At 41.4% G+C, this 9,540-nt stretch overlaps 1 long non-coding RNA gene across 1 annotated transcript in view; it reads left to right on the top strand.

The window, feature by feature from the left end:
• Positions 1–223: 223 nt before the first annotated feature.
• LOC137653214 (uncharacterized) overlaps positions 224–9,540 on the top strand; it is a 33,424-nt gene continuing 24,107 nt past the window's right edge. The window contains exons 1-2 of the long non-coding RNA XR_011046433.1: positions 224–338; positions 7,178–7,335. This is a non-coding gene — a long non-coding RNA (uncharacterized lncRNA). The remainder of the gene's footprint in view (positions 339–7,177; positions 7,336–9,540) is intronic.

Genomic DNA, 9,540 nt, shown 5'->3' with positions numbered 1-9,540 from the left:
TCTCTCGAAGTCTTTCTATATATCTTCTAATAAAAATAATTTATCTTACTACTATCGGCTTCACTACTCATAGTTCTTGTTCCAGTTTATACCAGCAATCCACTGTAGATCTTGATGAAAATAATACCATGGTCAAGATGACTGAAATTAGGGAATAAAAAAAAACCGTTTGATTTGGCTGAACATTGTTGGAACCTTCCTGTGGGTGTAAGCTATTGCTGAACTTTTGTTGACAGTAATGTTTCCCGTCACGTGTTACTCTTCCCTAGCATCAAGCAACGACTACTGTATATATTGAATTATTCTGTGGAATTCTTCTGTTTCCCATTACTATCAAGGTAATGCATCAAACAATTTTACAGTTACAGTGTTTTCTTTCTCAGTGTGAAAATAATCTCATAGAAATGCACGATTTATTCTAGGCCTCTTTTCCTTTCAAGCTTAGCCACTTCAGGTTAGATCAGGTCTACACTCGGAGTAGGCTCAAGATTACAGATTTTCATAGACATATCATGCATTTTTGAAAAATATGATTGAAAAAAGACAATAAAGCAGAGACTTAACCAAATGTTGAATACAAAGTTTACAAAATAAACTACTAGTAATGTTTTAGTTACCTAACCTCACTTTACTTACCTTATGCTTACATACCCTTATCTTAGCCATTCTTACTTTATTTACCCATGCCTTACCTATACTTAATTTGACAACCCATGTCTCGCTTACCATCACTCTACCTAACCTTATCCTATCTACAGTTACCTTTATACCCTTTCATTACGTACTCTTACGTTCCCTGCCCATACTTTGCTTACCCATAACTTGCCTAGCATCACTTTGCTTACCATTATTTTGTCTAACCTTATCTTTCCTGACCTTACTTTACCTACCCATACCTTACCTACCCATACCTTACCTAATCTCACACTATATAACCTTACCTTACCTGACCTCATATTATATACGGTATTATTACAGTTTCATCCATTATGGGAAATCTATTATAATAATATATTTCCCGAGTAAAGCAAGTCTTTTGTAGTATTTCTGTAAAATATTATCTGTCGCAAATGCCTAGTTCTTTATATATCGACGATCAAACTCACGCTACTCATGTCTTCCTCCCAGATTTTTTCTAAGTCTGTTGTTATTGTTGACTGTGTCTTGTATTTGCTTAAATGAGCCCTGTAACCACTATAATCCGCAGACAAACTAGTCCACTATAAAGTCTTACACGTTTGGCCAATCACAGCGCCTATCCACTATGACGTCATACATGTTTGGCCAATCACAGCGCGACAACACAACAGCGCGACAATACATCATCTTTCCCATGCATTTCATTTCGTTCTTAGAAATGGAGGCAATAGCAAGCACATCATCTCATTTTGCACAAGAAGATGAAATTCCATCTTCTTGTCCTAACTGTTTTCTAACTTGCAATGAATTTGTTGTAAGTTATTCGGGGAATATTGAAAACCTAGTGGATTTGTGCCAGAGACACAATTTAATTTTACAAAATAGAAATTGTCCTGCATGTCAAGGAACCTTCCCAACGGCTTCACGTTTTCCTCAAAGCAGCAGCACATCTTGATGAACCAACAGTTTAAGAGAAGTTTCATTAATTTATAGAGTATATTATAATGGTGATAGTATAACGATGTATGCAGCAGTACCATCACTTTGGATTTGGTTTGACGGATGTGTTAGGTAGTGGCTGTAAGGGGGGGGGGGGGCTCGCAAGGGTAGGCCTAAGTAGGGGTACAGGGCCCTAGGTTACGTGGTTGTATTAGGTTCGGTAGTGTCCCGAAAATCATTGTGGCCTTAAGGGGGGGGTCTCCCCCCCCCGGTAGGCCTAGGTAGGGGTACAGGGCCCCTAGGTATGGGTACAGAGCCTCTAGGCTAGGTTAGGTGAGTTTATTAGGTTCAGTAGTGCCCTGAAAATCACTGTGGCCTTAAGGGGGGGTCGCAAGGGGGCAGAGCCCCCCCCCCCCCCCCCCGGTAGGGCTAGGTAGGGGTATAGGGGGAGGGGTGGTGGAAGGATAAGTATTCATTTTTTGCAAATATCATTTGACGCCCCCCCCCCCCCTACCCAAAACCCCGGTTCCCACCTGGTGTCCCCCATAATTGTTGGGATGAAGTAGGGTCTTTCTGCATTCTAGAACAACTTGTTGTTTTAACTCCAATTACATAGTAAATCTCTAAATCAGATGGTTTGCGGTCAAAATAAACGTTAAATTCGTTGGAACTACACTATTTCTGATGCAACAAATATATTTTAATTCCAGTTTCCTCATAATGGATAAAACTGTAAATTTACCTTATATACCCTTGCATTACGTAACCTCACCTTACCTGCGCTTACCTTACTGACTTTTATATTACCTACCTTGCCTTACCTACCCCTCCCTCACCTACACCTCTCTTACCTACCCCTCCCCTACCTGTCAATACTTTACTTACATTAACCTTATCTACCTATACTTTACCTACCCATACTTAACCGGTCCACCCGTAACCAGTCCATATCTGACCTACTCTTGCCATAGCACATACCTACCTAGACCTACAATCAACATACCGCATACCTACCCATAGTTAAACTCACCATACCTCATGCTTACTCCTACCTATCGTTACCTTACATACCCCTACATTATCTTTTTAACATATGATACGATAATTTCTAAAAAAACTGGAATTCGATATAAGAAATTGGCGTATGCTGGCTAGTTTGAGAGTTTGGTTGGTATTTGTTTACAAGAGCACGCTCTCCATTTACTCCAAAATTAAGCATTCCTGCAGCTCTCCTCTTTTTGTACAGTAATTTTGAGGATCTTTAAATACAGTGGAACCTCTACATACGAATTTAATCCGTTCCAGAACCAACTTCGGATGTAGAAATTGTTCGGATGTCGAAATGAATTTTCCCATAAGAATACATTGAAATAGGATTAATCCGTGGTTGAGCCCAAAAACCTATGATAACTTCTTAATAAACCACTACACATAATTTTCCCATGAGAATAATGAACACTAAATTAGATAATAGACATGTAAATAAGAAGAATAGACATGTAAATAAGAAGAATTAGCAAAAAATGATAAATAAGAAACAGGTTTTTAGTGTCACTTTACCTTGGAAACTCCAGCGCAGGTGTTGTTCGTCTTCGTTACGCAGAGAGGAGACGGACGGACGGCGAGGAGGTAGAGAGGTTAACTACGATAAACGTAACACTACCGTAACTTATTCTAACTTACACTAATTGAACTTTAACATAACTTAGCTTATTTTTTTTTTTATTTTATATTTTTTTTACATTTTCTTTTTTTCTTTTTGATGATTACATAATTTTAATCACTATCACTTACATTTAAAATTGATTGAATTTCTTTTGCTTCACTCTTTTCCGTTTTCTGTGTTTCACTTTCTTCATCTTCACTCTTTGCCCTTTTCTTCGGTTCACTTACATCCTCTTCATCGCGAGTTTGCTTCGCAGTTTTTTTAAAGAAAGCATCGATAGATAATTGCTTGGTACAGCTTTTCAGAATGTTTCGAAAGTGCGTTAGGCAAACATCATCGAATTGAGAAACTACACGACAAACCTGCAATTTCTTTGGATGGTATTTGTCGATGAAGTCGACCACGTCTTGATATTTTCCTAACACCTCTTTTATTTGCGCTGAACCTAACACATTTTCTACCTCCTCGCTCTCTTCCTCGTCATCACGCATGTGTTCCGACATAGCATGGAGTTCCTTGAGCTCATCCGTCGTCAGTTCGTCGTGATGTTCGGCGACGAGTTCCGTAACGTCATCTGCGTTGACCTCCAGACCCATGGACTTGCCAAGGGAGACGATTTCCTCTACGGCTTCCGCTGCACCGACCACGGGATCAGGTTCGGGGTCAAAACCCTCAAAATCTCGGGGAGAAACTGCATCAGGCCACAGCTTCTTCCATGCAGAATTGAGGGTCCGTCGAGTTAATCCCACCCAAGCCTGATCAATGATCTTTAAGCAGTGCACGATATTGAAGTGGCCCCTCCAAAATTCACGCAAAGTTAAGTTGATGCTTTGCGTGACATTAAAGCACTGCTTGAATAAGTGCTTGGTGTACAGCTTCTTAAAATTAGAGATGACTTGCTGGTCCATGGGCTGGAGGATAGAGGTGGTATTTGGTGGAAGATACAGCACCTTTATGAACTTGAATTCATCGAAGATATCATCTTCAAGTCCGGGGGGGGGGGGGGGTGAGCTGGTGCATTGTCAAGGCATAGCAGGCACTTTAAAGGCAATTTCTGCTCATGAAGATACTTCTTCACAGAAGGACCGAAAACTTGGTTTACCCATTGCACAAAGAATTGACTAGTGACCCAGGCCTTCGAGTTGGATCGCCAGAAAACATGAAGCTGATCCTTATCGACGTTGTGTGCTTTAAAGGCCCTAGGGTTCTCCGAATGGTAAACAAGCAAGGGCTTGACTTTAAAGTCCCCGCTAGCGTTGGCACATAGAGCAAGAGTCAACCGATCCTTCATTGGCTTATGCCCAGGCAATTTCTTCTCTTCAGCAGTGATGTAGGTTCGACTCGGCATCTTCTTCCAAAACAGCCCGGTTTCATCACAATTGAACACCTGCTGCTCTACGTAGCCTTCTTCCTTTACGATATTTTCGAATTTCTTAACAAAGTCAGCTGCAGCCTTTGCGTCCGCACTAGCAGCCTCTCCGTGGCGAACAACTGAATGAATCCCGGACCGTTTCTTAAATTTCTCGAACCAGCCACGAGATGCCTTGAAATCATCTGAGGAAGGCTCGGTTGAACTCTCCCCAGCATCACCCCCAGAGCTCTCCTCCTTCAAGTCCGTAAAGATGGCGTGCGGCTTCTCGCAGATAACGGTTTCGGTGATGGTGTCGCCAACGATCTCTCTATCCTTAATCCACACTAGTAGAAGTCATTCCATCTCTTCTATGATAGGGGTACGGCATTTGGAAATTATAGTGATCCCCTTAGAAGGTTTCACTGCTTTAATAGCTTCCTTCTGTTTAAGGATTGTCGAGATCGTCGACATATTACAGCCATACTGTTTAGCAAGTTCACTCACGCGGATGCCACTCTCATGTTTTTCAATAATTTCCTGCTTAATTTCTATAGAAAAAATTTCCTTCTTCCTTTTCTCACCACTACCACTACCACTGGCAAAACTAAGCCTTTTTGGACCCATGATTTACGTAAATTATCATTAATCCATGCACGTAAAAAAATCACGATTAAATCACAGTTAATATCAGAAAGCAAAGAGCACAACCGCAAGAAGCCGACGAGAACAGAGGACTGACCCAAGCCACGCTAATTGAGCGTCCCTCCGAGGTCGATGTGCTGCCTTCTATCGGCGGAAATAAAACACACTTCAGGCGCTATGAGCACCGACTACGCGTACGAGTATTGTTTACTTCAGGTGCCGAAAAAAACATTCGGGTGTAGAGTCGGAACGTGTTCGAATTGTACTTCGCGTGTCGAAAAATTCGGATACAACCGGTACGACGAAAATTGCTACTTTGTGTGTCGAAATAAAATTCGGGTGTAGAGTAAAAAATTTCCTCGAATTTTACTTCGGATGTTGGAAAATTCGGATGTAGATACGTTCGGATGTAGAGGTTCCACTGTACTGGAAAAGCAAAAAAATCGCAAAATATGTTGTGGGAAGGGGGACGGGGAGAGGTTGGTGGAGGAGGTACTAAGCGACCTGGAATCAACATCATCAACATAGTCAGTCAAAGAAAATTTTGTGAAGTCAGCGGACATTTGATATATATTCAAATATATATAATTGAAAAATGGATCAATTTCTCAAAAGTGTCACTATTTGTGAATTGTATATATTATTTGGTAAAATTTGACAATAAATTTTATTTCTTTTTTATTAAGAAAATTTTTACTGAAATGATTATATTTTTCAGCGTAGGACTGTTTTCATTCGCGGGAAATGTGCAGGCATCCTTAGGCAGTGGTCAATATATAGTGTTAGTGTAGCAAAATGTCGTCTGGGAAAACTAGTCATTCTCAAAATAGTTTCAATAAAAATACTTTAATATGATTTATATAAAATATTTACCAAATACAAAATAAACATTTCATAAAAAGTAATTACTCCATTCTTAATTTAGTATCTATTTTGGATATATACTAAATGTATACTGCCGTCACGAACTTCTCTTTGGTTGACTATGTTGACAATGTTGGCTCCCAGTCGCTTAGTACCACCTCCACCAACCCCTACCCTTCCCCCCTCCCACAACATATCTTGCTATTTTTTGCTTTCCCACCATTTAAAGAACCTCCTAATTACTCTACAAAAACAGGAGAGCATGCAGGACTGCATCATATTGGAGTAAATGGAGAGCGTGCTCTTGTAAACAAATACTTTTTGGTTAATTTATGATAGTCTAATTTTTAGCAAAACTGGAATTTCCTATAAAAAAATAGACGAGTGCTGGCTAGTTTGGTATTTTTCTCTATGATTAATGAGGGCTGGTGTATAATAACTTACATATTGGTCTATTAAAATGTGAAGTATGTTTTTCACTCTAAGTCCATTGTTGACATCTGTGGGACTGAAGGGACTTTTTGCGTATGTGTTTATTCCCATGGTTTGGGGAGATTTCTTTACATTTACAGTGACATATTTGCCAGGTGGTTTCTTAAACCAATTAACAGCCTACAAGTACTTCTTCATAAGTTCCAGGATGTTGTCCTAAAACAGCCATTTTTTTCCCACCTTTGCCTTCAGTTGTAAGTTAGCCACCATCTCGTAAAGACGTCTCCCAGAGTGAACTTAAGGGAAGCACATCAATCTATTTCAAATTTAGTGTAATTTCGTTTATGTCGGCTATTGATCATGATAGAAACGTTCTTCGTTCAGTGTAAAGCTATTGTTATTCATGTGAAATTAAAAAAAATAACAGCGAAATAAGGCCTCAAATGTCCGATTCAGACTTAATTTTCAGGGAAGGCCACAACATTTTCTACTGCAAAACTGTTGTAAAGATTGCCAAGAAAAAAAAGGTAATGATGTCAATCATAATGTAAGGGATTAGCTGTGAATTACTTTTCCATAATGGAAGGATTTATTTGTGATTTACTTTATCATAATCTAATGATTTATTTGTGATTTACTTTTAGTTTGTGACCTGGGAAGGTGGGGTCCGGCTAGCAGTTGTGACCTGGGAAGGTTTGTGACCTGGGAGTGGTTGTCGGGGGCTTGCCCCCCGGCTAGGAGCTGTGACCTAGGAAGAGGTCCGCCTAGGGGTTGTGACTTGGGAACTACTAGTTTTGGTTAGGTGAGTGTATAAGGTTCTGTACCATTTTACAAATATCAAAAGTTAGATAATCAAGTTTTGGCCTATTTTCAGTCATTTACATGTAACCTACCATATTTTTTTTTCCAACTGCTGATTTTGGGCTTATTTTACATTTCTGACCATTATTATATGACATTTCCCCTCCCCAAAAAACCCATTTTCCCACTAAAGTCCACCATTATTGTATTTATATAAGAGGGTCAAAAAACACAAGATAGCGAGTAGGAAAAATATATGGTTGCTGTATTTTGCTAGAAATTAGAGTAACATATATTTACCGACATTTTTCTCTCCATGACTAATGGGGCTGGAGCATAATTACTTATATATTGATGAAGTAAATTGTGAACACTATTTCATTGAATATCCGTGAACAAGTGTATGAGCATTGTTCTACAACATCTATTCAGTTTCAGCATGAGTACCATAACATGGAGACATCGTCAAGAGAGAAGTACAATATATTTCAAGATTCAATGTAACTTCATCTACTTCGATAATTGATTATGTTGAAAACGCTCTCCGTTCCGCATATAGCTATTGCTGCTCATGTGAAAGTAAAAAATTATTCCCCATATAATGATCCAAGTGGAGGTCATGTATCCAAACGCATGTAAAGCCTGCCAGAGCAGAGAAACAATGAGGTTATGTTTATATTTGGGTGCAAAGTGAACCATTGTGGAGTGAAAACCATTTGATTGACGTGATATAAATTATAGTTGTTCCGTAACTGAAATACAAACCATGCTATTTACATGGGGTAATTACTTCGGCTTAGCTGAATGACGAGCCATAAAGTTTTAACGAGTGTTTCCTACCCCTCCGCTAGTTAGCGGGGTGTAGGGAGGGGTAGCTAGCTACCCCTCACCCCTCACACACACACCGGTGATTAGCTCACTTTACTTTTGGCCTGGAGAGACGACAGACCTGTCAGCGCTCTCCTCTCTGTTGACTGCCATAATTTTGTTTGCTTTTTCTTTTCAGTGTGTGTGTGAAGTTGGCCTCTATTACTCGTTATGCGTACGTGCCCTGGACTTCCCGGCCTCCCTTGAGGGACCTTTATGTCGGCCGTGAAAACATATCCTCACTCCTTATGCCCTCAGTGTAGGGGCCAACGGTGTGATAGGTCTAACTTGTGCATTGAGTGTAGGGAGTGGTCTACCTCCAAGTGGGAGAGGTTTGCCCGGCGACATAAGAAGAAGGCTAAAAGGGATCTTTCTCCTTCCGAGGCTTCTCGGAAGAGAAAAAATACCAGGTCTTCTTCTTCCGTCGCCCTTTCCTCCTCCGAAGCTCCCGCTCGGCCGGCCTCTTCCGAGAGGCTAGCGAGTGATAGCGTAGACCGTAATGTTGTTAATGTCATTAACCGATCCCGTGGTGAGGGAGAGGTGGTTACCTCCCATAGCAAGGGGGCTGCCCCTTCCCCCTCGGAGGAGGTAGTTGTTTCTAATAATTATCTTTATTCCGTAACCGAAATACAAACCACGCTATTTACATTGGGTTTACCTTTCGGCTTAGCTGAAATGACGAGCCAATAGTTTTTAACGAGGGTTAACTACCCCCGCGCTAGTTAGCGGGGGTAGGGGAAGGGATACCTTGCTACCCCTCCCCCCACACACCGGTGATTTGCTTCACTTTACTTTCGGCTCCGGCGATGAACAGACGTGTCTGTCCATCGTCCTCGTTGACAGCCTTAATATTTTCCTGCTTTTTCTTTCAGTTTGTCTGTGTGTTTAGAAGTTGACATCCCCCCTATTGTTCACTATGTGCAAGTGCCCTGTAATTGCCGGCCGCCCTTATGGTACTTTTATGTCGGCGGTGGACACAGATCCTCACACCCTTTGCCCGCAGTGTCGAGGCCGACGGTGTGATAAAGAGAATACGTGTAGTGAGTGCAGGGAGTGGTCTGCCTCCCAGTGGGAGAGGTTTGGCCGCCGGCGTAAGAAGGAGCCCAAGAGAGACCGTTCTCTTTCCGGGGTTGCCTTGAAGGAGGAAGGCTCTTGGGGAACTTCTTTCACCGCCCAAACCTCCTCCGAAGCTCCCCCTCGTTCGGCTACTAAGGAGAGTCTGCCGAATGGGAGCGTAGGCCCTAGTTCTGTTTCCCGACCTTGGATAGGGAGAGAGGGCGTCGCCTCCCATAGCGGGGTGGTTCTTCCTCCTCCTCCGGGGGAGGTTGTTGTTAATGCA

Source organism: Palaemon carinicauda, chromosome 14, assembly GCF_036898095.1.
Source record: "Palaemon carinicauda isolate YSFRI2023 chromosome 14, ASM3689809v2, whole genome shotgun sequence".
Lineage (NCBI taxonomy): Eukaryota > Metazoa > Arthropoda > Malacostraca > Decapoda > Palaemonidae > Palaemon > Palaemon carinicauda.
This window is presented reverse-complemented; position numbering and strand designations above follow the sequence as displayed.